Below are 21,911 nucleotides of genomic sequence, written 5' to 3' on the forward strand. Positions count from 1 at the left end.
GTTACATGACGATCAGATCAACGCAGCCTGCCATTGGCTGAGTATTTGTATGTAGACACAACTGATCCCAGAGGATCATGGAATCCAGGAACTCATGATGGATGAATGTATGGTCCCCTGCAGAAGAGACAAATCTGCATGCCTGTATTAAAGCGATTGTAAAGGATCGAATTTTATTAAAAAAAAAACCGAAACATGTTATACATACCTGCTCTGTAATGGTTTTGCACAGAACGCCCTGATCCTCCTCTTTTCGGGTCCCCCGGCTGATGTTTTGGCTCCTCCCCCCGCCGCGTGCCCACCATAGCAAGACACTTGCTATGGAGGCACTCATGTAGGCTTGCTCCCAAGCTCCTCTGGCTCAGCCCCGCCTCCTGCTCCCTCATCACAGTGGTTGACAGCAGCGGGAGCCAATGTCTCCCACTGCTGTCTCTGAGCCAATGAGGAGGGAGAGAGCAGAGAGGGCTTCTGCTCTCGTGCACATCTGCTGGACTGAGATTGGGCTCAGGGGAGCTGCATGCAGAAGGTTTTTTTTCAGCGCCGGTTCACACAGACGCGGTGCGAACGAATCTGATGCGATTTCACAGCGCATTTTCAGCCTGGGTTCACACTGATGCGCTGCAGCACATTGCATGTGAATCGCCCAGGAACCGCTCCGCATTCCTGTGCAGATCACATGCGATTTCTACATTTTGTATGGCTCAATTCGCACCGCATCCGCACCAAAAAAGTGCAGGACCCTTTTTTTGTCTGCAACAGAATCGGATCTCATTGGTATTCACACCCATGCGATCCAATTCTGCGTTTTTTGCAAACTGATTTCGGGGTGTCGTTAACATACACACCCGCAGCGGTTCGTATGAATGGGGTGCGATTATGAGGCAGTGCGGAAATCGCACAGAAACTGGTGGGAGTTCAGCACCGTATCAGTGTAAACTCGGGCTCACAGTGCCATTTCTGTTGTGACAGATGCGAATTTAATGCGATTTCTGAGGGAGCTGGGCATAGCTGGAGATGAAATTCACACCACACCTGCGCTAAACTCGCACAGGGCCCTTTTTTGAACCGAATCCAATTATCACTGCATATATGTGAACAGCCTTCATTGGAAATAATGCTTTTTTAGAATACATGCGAATCTATGCTTTTTGGATCGCATTTGATTCGAATAGAACTGGCACCCAGCCTTTAGAACCACTTTAAGTGCCGGTTCCCACCGATGAGAATTCTGTGCGAATCAGATGCGATCCGAAAAGCATGCAGTCACATGTAATCTAAAAAAGCATTATTCGCACATATATGCGGTGCGAATTTGATTCGGTTCAAAAAAGGGCCCTGTGCGAGTTTAGTGCGTGTGCGGTGCGATTTTCATCTCCAGCTATGCCCAGCCCCCTCAGAAATCGCATTAAATTTGCACCTGTCACAACAGAAATTGCAATGTGAAAATGCACTGTCAAATCGCATCAGATTCGCACCGAATCAGTGCGGCTCTTTTAGCTTGTCACCATTTATTGAGTGGTTCTACCAGTAAGGGTGAACGCGGGTTCAGTTCGAACTTGGGCTCCATTCACTTGAATGCATTGTAATTGGCTGCAGTACTGTCTGACAAATGCAACCTGTGACTGCAGCGGTGTGCACCAGCATGGGTGATGGCCACGTTAACTCGTGGCTGGGCAGTCGGGAGCAGTAAAACTGTGGCTCAACAGCCTATTTTTACCACACCCGGCAACCGCTGTACACCAAGCCTTAGACAAGGTCATGGAAAAGTGTCCCCATTGGAAGGCTTTCTATTCCTCCTCTTGAGGCAGCTCATGGCATATGACAACAGTGATAAAGACAGCTAGAGAGAACGAATCTTCCAAAGGGGACACCGACAGAAATAAAAACCTGACAGGGGCTCTAATTCTGGTTCCTTCTCTCCAAAGCGACGGAACAAACATTGCCTTTAGTTATACTTTAACGGAATTGCCTAATATTTTCTGTTCTATTGTTTTTATTGAAAGTTTAGTGATAGTGGACCATTGGAGCTGCAAGGGATTTTGCCCCATCGCAGTGGGGTGCAGTGGTACAGGGCAGTACAGTGGGGTACAGTGGTACAGGGCAGTACAGTGGGGTACAGTGGTATAGGACAGTAGAGTCAGGTACAGTAGTACAGGGCAGTACAGTGGGGTACAGTATAGTACAGTGCTACAGGACAGTACAGTGGGGTACAGTGGTATAGGACAGTACAGTGGGGTACAGTGCTACAGGACAGTACAGTGGGGTACAGTGGTATAGGACAGTGGGGTACAGTGATACAGGACAGGACATTGGGGTACAGGACAATACAGTGGGGTACAGTGGTAGAGGACAGTACAGTGGGGTACAGGACAATACAGTGGGGTACAGTGGTATAGGACAGTACAGTGGGGTACAGTGGTACAGGACAGTACAGTGGGGTACAGTGGTTTGGGATATTACAGTGGGGTACAGTGGTACAGGATAGTACACTGGGGTACAGTGGTATAGGACAGTTCAGTGGGGTACAGTGCTACAAGACAGTACAGTGGGGTACAGTGGTATAGGACAGTACAGTAGGGTACAGTAGTATAGTAGTACAGGTACAGTGGTACAGGACAGTACAGTGGGGTACAGGAGAGTACAGTGGGGTACAGTGGTACAGGGCACTACAGTGGGGTACAGGACAGTACAGTGGGGTACAGTGGTACAGGACAGTACAGTGGGGTACAGGACAGTACAGTGGGGTACAGTGGTACAGGACAGTACAGTGGGGTACAGGACAGTACAGTGGGGTACAGTGGTATAGGACAGTACAGTGGGGTACAGTGGTACAGGACAGTGGGATACAGTGGTATAGGACAGTACAGTGGGGTACAGGACAGTACAGTGGGATACAGGACAGTACAGTGGGGTACAGTGGTATAGGACAGTACAGTGGGGTACAGGACAGTACAGTGGGGTACAGGACAGTACAGTGGGATACAGGACAGTACAGTGGGGTACAGTGGTATAGGACAGTACAGTGGGGTACAGTGGGGTACAGTGGTGCAGGACAGTACAGTGGTATAGGACAATACAGTGGGGTACAGTGGGGTACAGTGGTATAGGGCAGTACAGTGGGGTACAGGACAGTAAGTGGGGTACAGTGGGGTACAGTGGTATAGGACAGTACAGTGGGGTACAGTGGTACAGGACAGTACAGTGGGGTACAGTGGGGTACAGTGGTATAGGACAGTACAGTGGGGTACAGTGGTACAGGACAGTACAGTGGGGTACAGTAGTACAGGATAGTACAGTGGGGTACAGGACAGTACAGTGGGGTACAGTGGTATAGGACAGTACAGTGGGGTACAGTGGGGTACAGTGGTACAGGACAGTACAGTGGGGTACAGTGGTATAGGACAGTACAGTGGTATAGGACAGTACAGTGGGGTACAGTGGTATAGGACAGTACAGTGGGGTACAGTGGGGTACAGTGGTATAGGACAGTACAGTGGGGTACAGTGGGGTACAGTGGTACAGGACAGTACAGTGGGGTACAGTGGTATAGGACAGTACAGTGGGGTACAGTGGGGTACAGTGGTACAGGACAGTACAGTGGAGTACAGTGGTACAGGACAGTACAGTGGGGTACAGTGGTATAGGACAGTACAGTGGGGTACAGTGGGGTACAGTGGTATAGGACAGTACAGTGGGGTACAGTGGTATAGGACAGTACAGTGGGGTACAGTGGTACAGGACAGTACAGTGGTATAGGACAGTACAGTGGGGTACAGTGGTATAGGACAGTACAGTGGGGTACAGTGGGGTACAGTAGTACAGGATAGTACAGTGGGGTATAGGACAGTACAGTGGGGTACAGTGGGGTACAGTGGTATAGGACAGTACAGTGGGGTACAGTGGGGTACAGTAGTATAGGACAGTACAGTGGGGTACAGTAGTACAGGATAGTACAGTGGGGTACAGTGGGGTACAGTGGTATAGGACAGTACAGTGGGGTACAGTGGGGTACAGTGGTATAGGGCAGTACCAGTACAGGGTATTTAGTTAGGAAACAAACAATATCCGAAGATAGCGTTTAATGCCTTGGAGTCACCCATTGGTCAGTAAGGTACGGCCACGTCTAATCATTCCACTTCTTGGCCATTAGGGAATGGCGGCTCGTTCTCTCAGCTCCTGGGGTCTGTCTAGGTATTCAGTGTGTGGCCGAGCCCCAGCATTGGAATCCCATCAAGTTTGGTAGGTTGCCAAAGCCAGAAATATCAGGAAAAGTAGAGAGCATTTGTTCCACTTTCTTGGTAAAAGTGCAAACCTCCTTTAGGTTGGGTCACACCATGCAATCCAGGTACAATGTAATACATGGTGGTCGTCCCATTATCATACATATGCAATATATCTGTAAAACTGCTAATAGGGCCGGGACTAGAGCAGGGGGGAGGGGGGACAGGACGGGCAGCTTTTTTTGGCGCAGAGTCTTTGTGTTGGAGGGGTGGGTGGGTAGAGGCACCGCGAAGCAGCAGCCCATAGAGTACATTCAACTGAACTGAGAGCCCACCCTCTCCTTGTGGATTGGCATTTCACAGGCAATGAGGAGTCATTGTACGGCCTCCTCACCACCCGTTTTAACCAGCTCATTGTGTGCAGTCGTGGGGCGGTTGCAGGGTGGCCCCATTCACTTGAATGGGTCACACTCGGCGGGTGCAAACGGGGGTACAATCACTGCCATGGCTGCGAAGCAAAGCATGTGTACGCCCCTGGCCACTGCCGCTGCAGCTAAATGGGGAGAGGTTGACAAGAGATAAAAATGTGGCACAACCACAGGATTTTACCACTCCCCAGCTGTAAGTGTAAACAAGCCCTTAATGACCCCCTCTGTTGCCTGGAGTCTTCCTTATCTGAGAGGAGGAGCCTAAGTAGAGGAGCAGTGATGTCTCCAGTGGTGAGGTCCATTACCTGCACCAGTGGCATACATAGGGGGGTAAAGGCCTGCAATATGCACCAGGCACTGGTCTTCTGGGGGTGTCAACAAAATTTTTATATTTTGGACCTTGCAACCGTCACATAGGCAGGAGAGGCGCTAGTAGAGAAGACAATTGGGGGGTATCCATGTTAGGGGTGGGGGGGCATCCATGTTAGGGGTGGGGGCAGGGATGGACTGACAACTCATGGGGACCCCTGTGTCCTTGCCCACACTCAAACCACACCCAAAAAAGCCTGTGAAAAGGTACCAGGGGCATCTCATGGGGCCCCCTACTGACCCCGGGCCCTTGGGCAGTGCCCGAGTTTCCAAATGGTCAGTCCGCCCCTGGGTGGGGGGCAGCAGTTTGGCAGCTTTGCCCTGAGCCCTGGTTGGCCTTATCCTGCTGCAATATCTTTAAAGGCAGGGGCGGACTGACCATTTGGAAACTCGGGCACTGCCCGAGGGCCTGGGGTCAGTAGGGGGCCCCATGAGATGCCCCTGGTACCTTTTCCATAGGCTTTTTTGAGTTTGGGCAAGGACACAGGGGCCCCATGATCCCCTATTGCCCGGGGGCCCCATGAGTTGTCAGTCCGACCCTGTTTAGAAGAGACTTGAGTTTTGTAACACAAAGATGTCATCCTCCAAGAACAGATTCGAAATACAAGGGAATTCATGATGAGACATCCATTGTACGTTCATGCCCCCCTGGCTCCCACAGGCAGCGCAGTCAGTACCATGTTTCTCTTGTTACAACAATAATTCTTTAGGCGAAGGAAAGTAATTAATTTGGAGTTAAAATGCAGAAACTGTGAAGTCAAAGCCTTGTATTAGGTCTCGAGCGGCCTGTTCCCAATCACACCTTGACGTCCCATGCTAATACCATAGGCGAGATTAACACGAGAGCCACCATGATCGCCTTCACAGTGTCACCGCATGGAGGCTTGGACCCGTAGGAGTTTCTGGTGGCTGCTTGGAGGGGGTAGTCAGGTCATAGCTGTAGTGGCGAATGTCAGCTTGCACCCATTTCACTAATGTCTTGTAGCCGTGAAGATACTTGTGTCTGTTGAGCTGATTTCTGGCCTCTCTTCCCAGACAATTTCCAAGACCAGATGAAGAGAGAGTTGGCCTACAGAGAGGAGATGGTCCAGCAGCTGCAGATTGTGAGAGGTAAGCCATTCCGCCGCCATCGTAGGCTGTTCACAATCAACGCCTCCGTCTCAGGTTTAAATGCGAGGTAATTTAACAATTATTTTTTCTTATTTAATATCCTCTGATTAGCCTAAACATAGCAAACAAGCTTGGCTCGGGCCTTGCAGGCACCATTACCAAACAGTGATTGAACTCCTCTGCACACTAATTTGCATGGCTTTCTAAATTAAAAATCGAGGCGTAAAATTACCTGCGTGTTAATGCCTGCGATTGTGTTTAATTCTCCTCGTATCCATCTGCCTCCCAGCACAGAATCACAGGCAGTGTCCTTACTGTAACTCACTTCTAACAAACTGCGCCGCATTGTCTCGCTGAGCAGCCTGCAGTTAACTCAGTCTCGTCCGTGGCGGCATCCTCATGCTTCGGTCTCCTCCGTGCTTCGGTCTCCTCTGTGCTTTAGTCTCCTCCGTGCTTCGGTCTCCTCTGTGCTTCGGTCTCCTCCATGCATCGGTCTCCTCTGTGCTTTAGTCTCCTCCGTGCTTCGGTCTCCTCCGTGCTTCGGTCTCCTCCGTGCTTCGGTCTCCTCCGTGCTTTAGTCTCCTCCGTGCTTCGGTCTCCTCCGTGCTTCGGTCTCCTCCATGCATCGGTCTCCTCTGTGCTTTAGTCTCCTCCGTGCTTCGGTCTCCTCCGTGCTTCGGTCTCCTCCAACCCTGCACTGCCACCGTCCGGCCGTTTATATACAACAGCCGGACGGGAGGTAGTTAGGGAAGTTTTTGTTTTAATAATACAACAAGCTCATGATACGCCCACTCAGGGGCAGAGCAGAACAATAACATACATTAGCAGATACAAGTCATCAGGATGTATTGTCCACATAACGGAATGTCCAATGACATCAAAGAGGGATGGCAAAAAGCCGAACCAAATAGTAGCAGCAGCAATCCATCATATTACCGGGAAAAAAAAAACTGATAGAAAAAAGAAAATATAAAAACATAGAAAGAAATAAAGAAAAAAGAAAGATTCAGAGAGAAGACATGGAAGAAAAGAAGACTAGAAGAGTCACGGATCCAGGGCTAGCACAGGCAACGACTATAAGAGGCCATAATTATTAAGAGGCAGGGATGGCAGGGAATAACGTATCCAAGGTTCCCAAACCTCAAGGAATCTCTGATGAGAATCTTGAAGAACGCTAGACAGCTGTTCATTGATCAGCATAGCATTCATCCGGGTCTTCACCCCCTGGAAGACAACCAAAGGGGTTCTCCAAGCTTGAGCTATAGCACATTTTGGCCGAAATAAATAGGTAGGATGCCAATTTCTGCTGAGACCTAGACAGACCCAAAATTGGGCAATGCAGGAAGGCCACCTTTGCATCCCTACAGAACGTAATATGAGAATTGGCACCTTTTATGGTTTTAAGTCTGAATGATATTAAGATGTGTTAGTGGTGTCCTCCACTCCTTCCTGGCTAGATTTAGAATTGGCGCCCGTTATTGTATGTACGTTGGCACTTTCAAGAGGAGTCAAAAACAAATGGTTATCCATAGGGGCATTCTCCATGGCCTTTATGGTTGTGGTTAAAATGGTCGACTTTTATCATAGTTTTATATATGTAGTCTGATGTATGTAGACTGGATTGTATCAAGATGAGTCAATAACAAAATGTTGTCCATATTGGTGTCCTTTGTGCTTTCATGAATTGGATTTAGAAATGGCGCCTTTTATTGTATGTAGTCTGAATTGTATCAAGAGGAGTCAATAACAACTGGTTGCCCATAGAGGTGTTCCCCATGCTTTCCTGGTTGCCCATTGCAGCATTCTCCATGCCTCCATGGTTGCATTTCCTGCCTTTCTTTGTATGTAAGCTGGATTGCATCAAGACGAGTGAATACCAAATGGTTGTAGTCCGTGGCGGCGTCCTCCGTGCCTTCCTGGCTGTACTTAGAATTGGCACCTTTTATTGTATTAAGTCAGAATGATATTAAGATGTGTTAGTGGTGTCCTCCACTCCTTCATGGCTGGATTTAGAATTGGCGCCCGTTGATGTATGTACGTTGAATTATATCAAGATAAGTCAAAAACAAATGGTTATCCATAGGGGCATTCTCCATGGCCTTTATGGTTGTGATTAGAATGGTTGACTTTTATCGTAGTCTGAATTACATCAAGGCTAGCCAAAGACAACTAGTTGCCAATGGCAGCATCCTCTGCACCTTCATGGCTAGATTTACATTGGTGTCTTATATGTATTCTGAATTATATCAAGAGGAGTCAAAAACAAATGGTTATCCGTAGCGGCATTCTCCATGGCCTTTATGGTTGTACTTAGAATGGTTGACTTTTATCATAGTCTGAATTATATAAAGGCTAGCCAATCACAGCTAGTTGCCAATGGCAGCATACTCTGCACCTTCATGGCTAGATTTAGATTAGTGTCTTATATTTAGTCTGAATTATATCAAAGTGAGGCAATATAAACTGGTCATCCATAGCAGCATTCTTCGTTCCTTCATGGCTGGATTTAGAATTGGCAGCTATTATTGTACGTAGTTTGAATTATATCAAGACGAGTGAAGAACAAATGGTTGTCCATTGCGGAATCCTCTGTTCCTTCTTGGTTGGATTTGAAATTCCCGCCTTTCTTTGTATGTAGACTGGATGGCATCAAGACAAGTCAATAATAAATGGTTGTCCATTGCAGCATCCTCCATGCCTTCCTGATTGTACTTGACTTAACTCTAAGTTATATCAAGGCGAGTCAATAACAAATGGCTGTCCTTTGCGGTATTCTCTGTGCCTTCATGATTGGATTTCCTGCCTTTCTTTGTATGTAGACTGGATTGTATCAACATGAGTCAATAACAAAATGTTGTCCATATTGGTGTCCTTTGTGCTTTCATGAATGAATTTAGAAATGGTGCCTTTTATTGTATGTAGTCTGAATTGTATCAAGAGAAGTCAATAACTGGTTGCCCATAGAGGTGTTCTCCATGCTTTCCTGGTTGTCCATTGAGGCATTCTCCATGCCTCCATGGTTGCATTTCCTGCCTTTCTTTGTATGTAAACTGGATTGTATCAAGACGAATGAATACCAAATGATTGTCCATATTGGCATCCTTTGTGCCTTCATGACTGGATTTAGAATTGGCTCCTTTGATTGTATGTACGCTGAATTGTATCAAGAGGGGTCAACAACAGCTGGTTGCCCATAGCAGTGCTCTCCATGCCTTCCTGGTTATATATAGAATGGTCAAATTTTATTATAGTTTGAATTAAATCATGGCTAATCAATGACAACTGGTTATCAATGGCGGAATCCTCTGCACCTTCATGGTTGACTTTAGAATTGGTGCTTTTATTATATGTAGTCTGAATTATATCAAGGCAAGTCAATGTCATATGGTCATCCATAATGGCATCCTCCTCAGCTTCATGGCTGGATTTAGAATTGGCACCTTTTATTGTATGTAGTCTGAGTTATATCAAGACAAGTCAATAACAGATAGTTGTCCATAGTGGCGTTATCCATACCTTCATGGCAGGATTTAAAATTGGTGACTTTCATTGTATGCAGTCGGGATTGTATCAAGACGAGTCAATAACAAATGGTTGTCCATAGCAGCATCCTACATACAGTTGTGTTCAAAATAATAGCAGTCAGACATCACTAACCGGATCAATCACTGTTTTTGGTAGAAATTATATTTCTACATGGCAAATAATTTACTAGCAGGTGTAGTAGAGTAATAGAAATCCAACAGACCCAACAGTCATGACATGCATGCTGCTGATTCTGTGTAATTGAATCACTCATTGAAAGGGGCGTGTTCAAAATAATAGCAGTGTAGAGTTCTATTAGTGAGGTCATTCATTCTTTGAAAAACAGGCGGCAATTATTGCCCTTATTTAAGGAAGGAAGGCAGCAAATGTTGTACATGCCGGTTACAGTGCATTTCTCTCTGAAATTCAGAGGAAAATGGGTCGTTCCAGACATTGTTCAGAAGAACAGCGTACCTTGATTAAAAAGTTGATTGGAGAGGGGAAAACATATAAAGAAGTGCAGAAAATGATCGGCTGCTCAGCTAAAATGATCGCAAATGCTTTAAAAATGGCAACCAAAACCTGAAAGACGTGGAAGAAAGCGAAAAACTACTAATGGAATGGATAGAAGAATAGCCAAAATGGCGCGGACTCAGCCAACAATCAGCTCCAGGAAGATGAAAGAAGGTGTGACGTTCCCTGTGAGGACTGTTACAATTAGAAGACGCCGATGTGAAGCCAAGCTGTCTGCAAGAAGTCCCCGCAAAGTCCCACTGTTGGAAAAAAGACACGTGCTGAAGAGGTTACAATCTGCCAAAGAGCACATTGACTGGTCTAAAGAGAAATGTCGCAACATTTTGTGGACTGATGAAAGTAAGATTGTTCTTTTTGGGTCTAGTGGCCGGAGACAGTTTGTCAGACGACCCCAAACACTGAATTCAAGCCACAGTACACTGTGAAGACAGTGAAGCATGGTGGTGCAAGCATCATGATATGGGGATGTTTCTCATACTACGGTGTTGGGCCTATTTATCACATACCAGGGATCATGGATCAGTTTGAATACATCAGAATACTTGAAGAGGTCATGCTGCCTTATGCTGAAGAGGAAATGCCCTTGAAATGGGTGTTCCAACAAGACAACGACCCCAAACACACCAGTAAACGTGCAACATCTTGGTTCCAGACCAACAAGATGGACGTTATGGAGTGGCCAACCCAATCCCCGGATCTTCATCCAATAGAAAACCTGTGGGGTGACATCAAAAATGCCGTTTCTGAGGCAAAACCAAGAAATAGAGAAGAACTGTGGAATGTGGTCCAATCATCCTGGGCTGGAATACCTGATCACAGGGGCCAGAAGTTGGGTGACTCCATGCAACACAGATGTACAGCAGTTCTCAGAAACAGTGCGACTACAACCAAATATTCATGAAGTCATTCAAAGGAAAGCAAAATCTTCAAACATTTCTCAGTTTATATAGTGAATGTTTGAATTTGTAAAGAAGAATACAAACACGGCGATTTTTTTGAACCGTCTAATATTCACTTTTCTTCATTTTTTTTAGAGGAACAACACAAATTTGATCTATTTTTCTTCATGTTTTGATTTGGAATAGAATGTGTCGTGTTCCAAATGCATTTGTGTGAATGGAAATAAAAGCTATTAGAAGGATTTTCAGCTTTATTCACTTTTTTTCAACACATTGCTATTATTTTGAACACAACTGTACCTTCATGGCTGTATTTAGAATTGGCGGCTTTTATTGTATGTAGTCTGAATTGTATCAAGATGAATCAGTAATAACTGGTTGTCCACCATAACGGTGTCCTCCATGCTTTCATTGCCAGAATTAGAATTGGTGTCTTTTATTGTATGTAGTCTGAATTATACCAAGACACGTCAGCTGAGCCTTCAATATAATATTAAGAATCATTATAAATCTGGTTGGACAATTGGCTAATTTTTAACAATCTTTGTATAAAAATTAACCCATGTCACCTAATCAGCCTTATGTTTCCCATTGGGTAAAGCTCCTAGGTGACTCATTGGCCTTTAAGAAACTAATAAGTGCACATTTAATGGTTGAACTGGATGGACTTTTATCTTTTTTCAGCCAGACTAATTATGTAACATTGTTATTATTTGCTATATATATAGTGCCGACAGTTTGTGTGCTGTACAAAATAAAGGGAGGCAGTACAGTTGCAATACAATTTGATACAGCAGGGTTCAAAGGGTCCTGCTCGTGGGAGCTTATAGTCTAAAAGGGCGGGTCAAAAAGTAATAGCTGGGGGCAGGGGCAGACTGACAACTCTTGGGGCCCCCGGGTAATAGGGGATCATGGGGCCCCTGTGTCCTTGCCCAAACTCAAAAAAGCCTATGAAAAAGGTACCAGGGGCATCTTATGGGGCCCTTTACTGACCCCGGGCCCTCTGGCAGTGCCCGAGTTTCCAAATGGTCAGTCTGCCCCTGGCTGGGGGGGGGGGGGGGGGGGTTGATGAAGAAAGAAAAAGTTCAGTTTGTTGGATGGAGGTGGGAGAGATTTCTCTGAAGAGATGGGTTTTCAGGAATCACCTAAAGGTGGACAGAGTACAGTATAAAGTCCCAGAGGATGTGAGAGGCTCTGGGGAAGTCCTGGAGGTAAGCATGGAAGGAAGTCACGAGGGGGCCAGAAAGCTTAGAAGTTGCAGGTTCCGGGGGATGGGACAGGTTCTGGGGAAGTCAAGGAGGTAAGCATGGAGGGAGGTGATGAGGAAGCCAGAAACCATAGAGGTTCCAGAAGATTGGAGACGTTCTGGGAAGTCCTGGAGGTAAGAATGGAAGGAGGTCACAAGGGGGCCAGAAAGCTTAGAGGTTGCAGGTTCCAGAAGATGGGACAGGTTCTGGGGAAGTCAAGGAGGTAAGCATGGAGGGAGGTGACGAGGAAGCCAGAAACCATAGAGGTTCCAGAGGATGGGAGATGTTCTAGGGAAGTCCTGGAGGTAAGCATGGAAGGAGGTCACAAGGGGGTCAGAAAGCTTAGAGGTTGCAGGTTCCAGAAGATGGAAGAGGCTCTGGGGAAGTCCTGGCAGTAAGCATATAAGGAGGCGACGAGGGGGGCAGAAGGCATAGAGGTTGCCCAGAAAATATGACAAAATTTTTTTTTTTTGATACATGCTTTTTGAGATATCTTGGTTTGCTAGCCTCTGACCTGATTCTCCCTGTCCTCACTTGTGCCGTATCAGTTTAGCTGGCAGGAACTAGTAATTATTTATTTATGAACTCTTAGGTTTGAGATTATTGAAAATGCATGGGTTCCATATGGTATGCTAATGTATATTCTGTTGTAATACCTCAGCAATTGTGTTGGCTTCTTCCAGTACGCTGGTTGACATCCCGACAACTCTTTGTAGCGACGTCTTTATTCAGTAATGTATATTCTTCTGTAATGTATATTAATTCTAAATAAACTGTTATTTTGGGGGGAGATTGGATATTCTTTGGATATGTTACCCAGTTAGTGGGTAGAAGGATGACTGTGTTCCGGCTGAGATTGGTGGGATTGGAAACATGTCTGGTGAGGAAAGGGTTGAGTCTGTCATTGAGCATGAGAAGCTAACGTCTCCTTTTTCTCCCCAGACACCCTGTGTAATGAACTGGATCAGGAGAGGAAAGCACGCTATGCTATCCAGCAGAAATTAAAAGGTATTAACAAAGGAGACAGGAGAAAAGTGTGTCACAGAGCAATTTAAAGTGTATAAAAACTGTGCATACAGAACGAGTGGGACTCCATAGACACGGAGATTGTACCAGGAGCATTGGTGTTTTATAGAAGCCATTGTACGGAGAAGGAAATTAGGAAATTCGAGGCACATAGATAAGAGAGGGGAACGTTTGCTGAACACACATTGTGAATGTGCAATTCACTCAAACACTAAAATAATTTTGCAAAAAGAAGGTCAGAGAAATCTCCTTAAAATCCACTGATCTCCCAATTTCGAATGACCCAACCTTCTTTCTATTGCTCCATTCTATCATCTCCATTAAACTTACACAAAATCCATTCTTGGCCACCTCCGGAATGCAGTCAAATCCTGCATTTCTTTGAAATGGAGAGACACCCCACTCCCTTGATATCTTGTGGCAACACAGAGTATTAGGTAAATGGAAGACCTCATTCTCTCCTCCCAAAACAGCCATGACACATACATGGTTGTATTGGAGTGATTCTATCTTCTCAGAGGTTGGTAAAGCCCTTCTTCACAGAGATTCATGATCCACTGCACCTCACCCTAGTGACCACCTGATCCATTGCATCTCACCCTAGTGCCCACCTGATCCATTGCATCTCCCCCTAGTGCCCACCTGATCCATTGCACCTCACCCTAGTGCCCACCTGATCTGTTGCATCTCATCCTAGTGGCCACCTGGTCCATTGCACCTCACTCTATTGCCCACCTGATCCATTGCACCTCAACCTAGTGCCCACCTGATCCATTGCACCTAACATTAGTGCTCAACTGACCCATTCCACATCACCCTAGTGCTCACCTGATCCATTGCACATCACCCTAGTGCTCACCTGATCCATTGTACATCACCCTAGTGCTCACCACCCGATCCATCTCCTGCACATCCTGTCCTTCCACCACATCTCCCCTTGTTCTTCCCTGTGTTTACCTTTCTCCACCCTACCCTACCCCCTCATACCACCCTCTCACCCATACCACCCTACCCCCCCCCCCCCCGCCTCTCTCCAATTAATGTCTCCTACCCCAACATCCACTCTGATATCCCTGAATGACCCATCCCTCCCCTCTCCAACCTACCACTTTCTATTTTCCCTTTTGCCACCATCGCTCCCCTCCCGAAACACACACCTTCCCACTCTCCACTCTGAAGATAAATGATAAATTAGATATAGACTTTGTGTTTCCCTCCCTTCTCCACGGGCACAGAGTACTGCAATGCCATACCAACTCTGTGGCTTGTTTCATGTTGTGTCATATGCTAATATACCAGTTCTAAGTCTCATTAATTAAATAATTTGGGGGGGTTGCCAAAGTACTTACCAAGGAACAGCACTTGTTTATGAGTATGTGTCGAAGGGATAGCAAGGGGTGGTGCAGGAACGGCTTGCTTACAGAGAAAATGGCGGTAATACAAAAAGAAGGTACCCATTATATGGGTAAAGTGTGACTGGTACACATACATATATGCACATATTGGGCGTATAATAATTAGGGATAAGTTGGGTCTGGGCGATTAATTAGGATTGGACCGAACCTGGAATGAAACTGTCAGTCACCCCACTATCGCCCCCCCCCCCCCCCCCCCCATCAGCTGTGGCCAGGGAATTCCTGCCCCGCAGCTGTGCATACACAAAGGAGTGGGGATGTGACATCCTTGGCCTAATTTGGCCACATGGTCATATTAGGCCAATGACATTGACCTGATAACCCATGTGGCCTTATTAGACAATGGCAACCCCCACACGTCTCTGATGACCGAGCAATTTTAACGGAGAGCTACAGGCAAAATACAACATTTAGCAACATTTGAGTGAGAGGAAATCCCTCCAAAGTGGAGAAGCCCTGGTTGTCACTAGTGAAGGGTCGAACACCCCCCTGTTCGGTCTGCGGTCAGACATTCGAACCTAACGAAAGTTCAACCATGAACTTGGGAGGGGACTATTCCCTAAGCAGTATCTTACCACATCTGAGTATGCGATAAAATATTGCACAGCTACTAAAAAACATTATTGTATCAGCTGTCAGTGGAGTTCCCTGCTGACAGCTGAATGCAAAAAGAATTGCTGGTGTTGCCCGGCAATTAAAACATTTAAAAAAAACGTGGGGTCCCCCCCAATCCATACCAAGCCTTTTGGGTCTGTTATGGAGTTTGAGGGGAACCCCCAAGACAAATTTTTTTTAAAAGTGTGTGTGTGTGTGTGTGTGTGTGTGTGTGTATGTGTGGGTGGGGGGTCCAGCCAAAATCCATACCAGACCCTTATCCGAGCATGCAGCCCGGCAGGTCAGGAAAGGGGGGGACGAGTGAGTGCCCCCCTCTTGAACCATACCAGGCTACATGCCCTGAAAATGGGGGGGGGTGGTGCTTTGGGGCACGCCCCTCCCAAAGCATCTTGTTGCTGAGGACAAGGGCCTCTTCCTCACAACCGTGGCCGGTGGTTGTGAGGGTCTGTGGGCGGGGGGGCTTATTCCGGCAACCTTCCCCCTATTTGAATGAGTATGGGGTACATGGCACCACTACCCATTCACAACAAATGGGGCACTATTCTTTCCCCTGATACCAACAATACTCCTCCCACTATTACCGATGATGGAACATTGTTTACTCCAGGTGATGCCAGGGCATTTTCTACTCCCACTAGCCACAGTCTGAACCCCTCAAAGTCTGAAGGACAGTAAACAGACCCTTTGTTTTGAAAGATTGGAGACCCCTGCTCTAGGGTTAGAAGGTTGAGAAAGGCTGATGTAGACATTTGTTATCATGAAAAAGAACTTAAAGGGGGCGCAAAAGAACCCAAAATGTATTGAAAGATATAAAAAAAGCCAAATTCATACAAACAACAGATGTAATATGCATGACAAGGATTACTGATGGTCCACTAATGTGGTGGGTTCCCAACTGTTGGTATTGTCAGCAAACTGATGCTTTTTGGGGACGTGTCCCCTTCCTTAGAGCTCAAGCCAACAAATGTTCATCTCTTAATATATATATTGGGCACCACAAGGCCACACATAGCCCCTTCCCTCAAAAGGGCAGGAAGTCACTGCATCACACAAGGTCAAATGATGTTGGAAGTCATTAATCATTAGGGAATCATTAGGTGAATGGTTAACAACTTCCAACATCATTTGATCTTGTTTGATGCAGTGGCTCCCCGCCCTTTCATTGAGAGGGGCAATGTGTTGCCTTGTGGTGCCCAATACATATATTACGAGACAGATATTTGTTGGCTTGAGGTCAACAGATGTAATATGCATGACAAGGATTACTGATGGTCCACTAATGTGGTGGGTTCCCAACTGTTGGTATTGTCGGCAAACTGACACGTTTTGGGGATGTGTCCCCTTCATCAGACCTCAAGCCAACAAATATCTGTCTTCTAATATATGTATTGGGCACCACAAGGCAACACATTGCCCCTCTCAATAAAAGGGCGGGGAGTCACTGCATCAAACAAGGTCAAATGATGTTGTAAGTTGTTAACCATTCACCTAATGATTCCTTAATGATTAATGACTTCCAACATCATTTGACCTTGTTTGATGCAGTGACTTCCTGCCCTTTTGAGCGGAGGGGCTATGTGTGGCCTTGTGGTGCTCAATACATATATTAATGCGGGCCATAGATGGAATGAAAAACGGCCGAAAATCCGCCGGAAAAACAAAAAATCGGCCGATTTTCGGATCGTTAGTGCGGTAATTGGTCGGCCAGTTTTAGTGATTTTTGCCCTTTTGGATTATCGGTCCTGCTGGAAAATAATTGGCCAAATTTGTTGTTCTGCCGATTTTCGGGGCAATGATGGACAAATCTGCCGATCTTTTTCCGATTTTAAAAAATGCGCATGAGCAGTGACATGAAAGCAGAAGGAAAAGAAGAAATGGAAAAAAATAGAATATGAATGAGAAGAAGAAATAGAATATGAATAAAAAGAAGAAATAGAATATAAAGAAGAAGAAGAAATAGATATGAAAAAGAAAAAAAAAAGAATTCCAGTCTGATATTATATTTGACATTTAAAAGTATAGCAACATTGTATCTATTTGTATCCGAATAGAAACATCTGTATCCGAAATGGATACAAATAGATACAATGTTGCAACTTTTTCTTCTTATTCATATTCTATTTCTTCTTCTTCTGCATATTCTATTTCTTCTTATTCTATTTCTTCTTCTGCATATTTTATTTATGCTTCTTCTGCATATTCTATATAATTGCCTGCTGTAGACGGGACGAAAATCAGCCGACTTTTTTGTTACCAATGGTGGTAACGTCGGCTGATTGAACGACCGATTTTTCGTTTTTCTAAAAAAAAAACGGCCGGGTTTCTCCCCGTCTATGGCCTGCATAAGAGACAAACATTTGTTGGCTTGAGCTCTAAGGAAGGGGACACATCCCCAAAAAGCATCAGCTTGCCAACACTACCAAGAGTTGGGAGCCCACCACGTTGGTTGACCGTCAGTAATCCTTGTTATGCATATTACTTCTGTTGTTGAGTATTAATTAGGATTTCCTTGATTTCTCTCAATACATTTTGGGTAGTGTGCTAGGCGTTTGTGCCCCCTGTGTGTTCTTTTTCATTTCATGGTTGGACTCCCCTGTCTGAGGAGGGCTTCACCACCTAATCACTATCCCCGAAGAAACAGTAACCCTACCATATACCAGTCTGGTGACTTTTCTTTTGAGCGCTGGAGGAATTGTGAATTTCTTATCATGAATAAAATGTGTGCAAAACTGTACCTGATCTCTTCTTGAACTCCAACGTTTCCATGTGTTCTCTTCCAAGATGCCGACACCAAGAGCCTGCACAGAGAACTCTTCCTTCAGACCTCCAGTCCTGCCCCACTGAGCTACATCTGGGCACCACGAAAACTGATGTACCCTCCAGCACCCTGAGAGAGAGACAGGGAATCATCTCCGCACAAAACCAAGCCATTCCCTGCCTCCGTGTGAAAGACAACCCGCGTGTTGAACCGCAAACCGGCCCAAGGGGAGACCTCCCGCTCTGAAACGTTGGGCCAACTTGTAAATACTGTACAGTAAACAGCAGGAAGTCTGTGCACTGAGGAATCTGAGCCAGGAATGATCCCCAGATCAACCATGTATTATAAGGCTTTGTGTATAAATGACACATATATATATATAATATAAATATATATAAATATATATATAAATGACTCTTACAAAAAAAGAAAAAGGAAAAAAAAAAAAGTTCAATGTATTAATTGTTTTAACTCCTATTCCGTATGTTCCCGCTGAACACCAGTAGTAGCAGAGAGGGTGCTTCTCCGGCACCGGAAGGCGTGTGACACTAGGGGGGGTCAATGGTGGTAGAGTGGCCACGTGCAATGGATATCTATGTACTGTGATTCTTATTAAAGCAGTATTTTTTTAAGTTATTGGGATTATTTTCTATATTTGTTTGGTTTTACCATCTTTTGTATTTTGGATGATGTAATAAGAGCACTTTAAGGAGAAATCCGCCAACTTGTGTACAAAACAGAAACTCCATTTGTTCTAAAGGTTAAAAAAAACAAACAAAAAAAAAAACTGTATAAGTGAATTTTGTTCTTAAATAAATGAAACTTGCTCCATATGCGTTCTTTGTGCTTGGGGTGGTAGATTGGAGAACTCACAGATTTGTCAGTTGGGTCTATGTGGGTTCCTTCCATATTCAACACGACCCGGACGTAGCTGTGGAATCGTACTGGTAGGTACAATTTTAACGTTTTGGTGGAGCTACTTCTGATTTTACTTCTTTCTGAGTTTATGTTTTGAATTTATCCTGCCCTTGCAGCACTATTGACTGACACCAATGATGAGGCACCAGTCCCTATACTGATACCAACAATGGGACACTATCTCTCCTACCGACACTAATGACAAGGCATACTTCCACTAACTGATATAAATGTTGGATCACTATTCCTTTCACTGACATCAAAGATGGGGCACTATTCTTCCCACTGACACCAACAATGGAGACTAATTCCTCCCAATGACACCAAAAATAGGGCACTTTTCCTTCCATTTACACCAACAATGGGGCACTATTCCTCCCACTGACACCAATGATCGGACACTGTTCCTCCCACCTGGACAAAACTATAGGACACTATTGCTCTCACTGATATCAATGAATGGGCACTCTTCTTCTTATAGACACCAATGATGGGGCACTATTTCCCCCCACTGATACAAATGATGGGGCACTATTCCTCCCACTGACACCAATGATGGGGCACTATTTCCCCCCACTGATACCAATGATGGGGCACTATTCCTCCCACTGACACCAACAGTGGGGTCCTATTCATCCCACTGACACCAACGATGAGGAATTATTCCTTCCTCAGATACCAATGATGGGGCACTATTCCTTCCATAGACACAAACTATTGGGCATTAATCCCCCCACTGACACCAATAAAGGAAACTATTCCTCCCACTTACACCAATGAAGGAAACTATTGCTCCCACTGACACCAACGATGGGGCAATACTCCTTCCACTGATATTAACAATTGGGCACTATTCCTCCCATTGATACCAGTAATGAGGCACTATTCCTTCCACAGACACGAGCGATGGGCACTTTTGCTCCTAATGACATTAATGATGGGGCACTATTCCTTATGCACACACAACAATTGGGTATTATTCCTTCCACTGACACCAATGATGGGACACTATTCCTCCCACTGATACCAATGATGGGGCACTATTCCTCCCACTGACACCAATGATGGGGCACTATTCCTCCCACTGACACCAATGATGGGGCACTATTCCTCCCACTGATACCAATGATGGGGCACTATTCCTCCCACTGATACCAATGATGGGGCACTATTCCTCCCACTGACACCAATGATGGGGCACTATTCCTCCCACTGATACCAATGATGGGGCACTATTCCTTCCACTGACACCAATGATGGGGCACTATTCCTCCCACTGATACTAATGATGGGGCACTATTCCTCCCACTGATACCAATGATGGGGCACTATTCCTTCCACTGACACCAATGATGGGGCACTATTCCTCCCACTGATACCAATGATGGGACACTATTCCTCCCACTGATACCAATGATGGGGCACTATTCCTCCCACTGACACCAATGATGGGGCGCTATTCCTCCCACTGACACCAATGATGGGGCACTATTCCTCCCACTGATACCAATGATGGGGCACTATTCCATCCATAGACACCAATGATTATTATTATACAGGATTTATGGCGCCAACAGTTTGCTCAGCGCTTTACAATATAATGGGAGACAATACAGCAACAATACAGTTCAATACAAGAGGGTTAGGAGGGCCCTGATCCTGGGAGCTTACAATCTAAGAGGGAGGGGCTAGTGCTACAAAAGGTAATAACTGTGGGGGATGGACTGGTAGGAGGAATAGAAGATTCCATTATTAGCTGAGGGCAGGATAGGCTTCCCTGAATAGATAGATCGCCTAAAAGTGAGCAGAGTAGGTGATAGTCTGATAAATTGGGGTAGAGCGTTCCAGAGGATGGGGGTAGCTCTGGAGAAGTCCTGGAGACGAGCATGGGAGGAGGAAACAAGGAAGCTAGAGAGCAGGAGGTCGTGGGAGGAGCGGAGAGGATGGTTTGGATGATATTTGGAGACAAGATCGGTGATGTAATTTGGGGCGGAGTTATAAATGGCTTTATACGTTATTGTTAATGTTTTGAATTTTATCTGTTGGACAACGGGAAGCCAGTGGAGGGATTGGCAGAGAGGGGTGGAGGACACTGAGTGGAGGTCAGTGGAGGGATTGGCAGAGAGGGGTGGAGGACACTGAGTGGAGGTCAGTGGAGGGATTGGCAGAGAGGGGTGGAGGACACTGAGTGGAGGTCAGTGGAGGGATTGGCAGAGAGGGGTGGAGGACACTGAGTGGAGGTCAGTGGAGGGATTGGCAGAGAGGGGTGGCAGATACGGAATGGTTGGTAAGGTGGATGAGTTTGGCAGCAACATTCATGATAGACTGAAGAAGGGATAGCCTGCGATGAGGTACACCAATGAGGAGGGAGTTACAATAGTCAAGATGAGAGGGAATAAGACGCTTCGTGGTTTCAGAGGTTAAGAACGGCCGTATCTTGGAGATGTTGCGGAGGTTGGAGATGTTGCGGAGGTGAAGTCTACAAGATTTGGACAGTGATTGGATTTGGGGCTGAAAGGACAGATGGGAGTCTAGGATTACACCTAGTACCCTGGCATGAGGGGAGGGACTGATGGTTGTATTATTGATCTTGATGGAAAAGTTGGGGGGGGCACAGGCTGGAGGAGGGAATACTAAGAGCTCAGTTTTGGAAAGATTGAGTTTGAGGAAGTGGAGTGACATCCATGCCGATATGTTGCTTAGTAGGTTAGTAATGCGAGAGGAGACTGAAGGGGTGAGGTGAGGAGTAGAAAGATAGATTTGTGTGTCATCAGCATAGAGATGACACTGGAAGCCATGGGAGTTGATATCAAGTGACCAAGGGAGGAGGTCTAGATGGAGAAGAGA

General features: G+C 45.8%; 1 long non-coding RNA gene across 1 annotated transcript; it reads left to right on the top strand.

The window, feature by feature from the left end:
- The first annotated feature begins 5,879 nt into the window (after positions 1–5,879).
- LOC149431397 (uncharacterized) lies at positions 5,880–18,977 on the top strand. Its single transcript, XR_016309277.1, has 3 exons — positions 5,880–6,127; positions 13,275–13,340; positions 18,170–18,977. It is a non-coding gene; the product is annotated as an uncharacterized LOC149431397 (long non-coding RNA).
- The last annotated feature ends 2,934 nt before the right edge of the window (positions 18,978–21,911 follow it).

The sequence above is a fragment of the Staurois parvus genome, unplaced genomic scaffold, assembly GCF_062004578.1.
Source record: "Staurois parvus isolate SC_StPar_1 unplaced genomic scaffold, SC_StPar_1.0 ptg002281l, whole genome shotgun sequence".
NCBI classification, from domain to species: Eukaryota; Metazoa; Chordata; class Amphibia; order Anura; family Ranidae; genus Staurois; species Staurois parvus.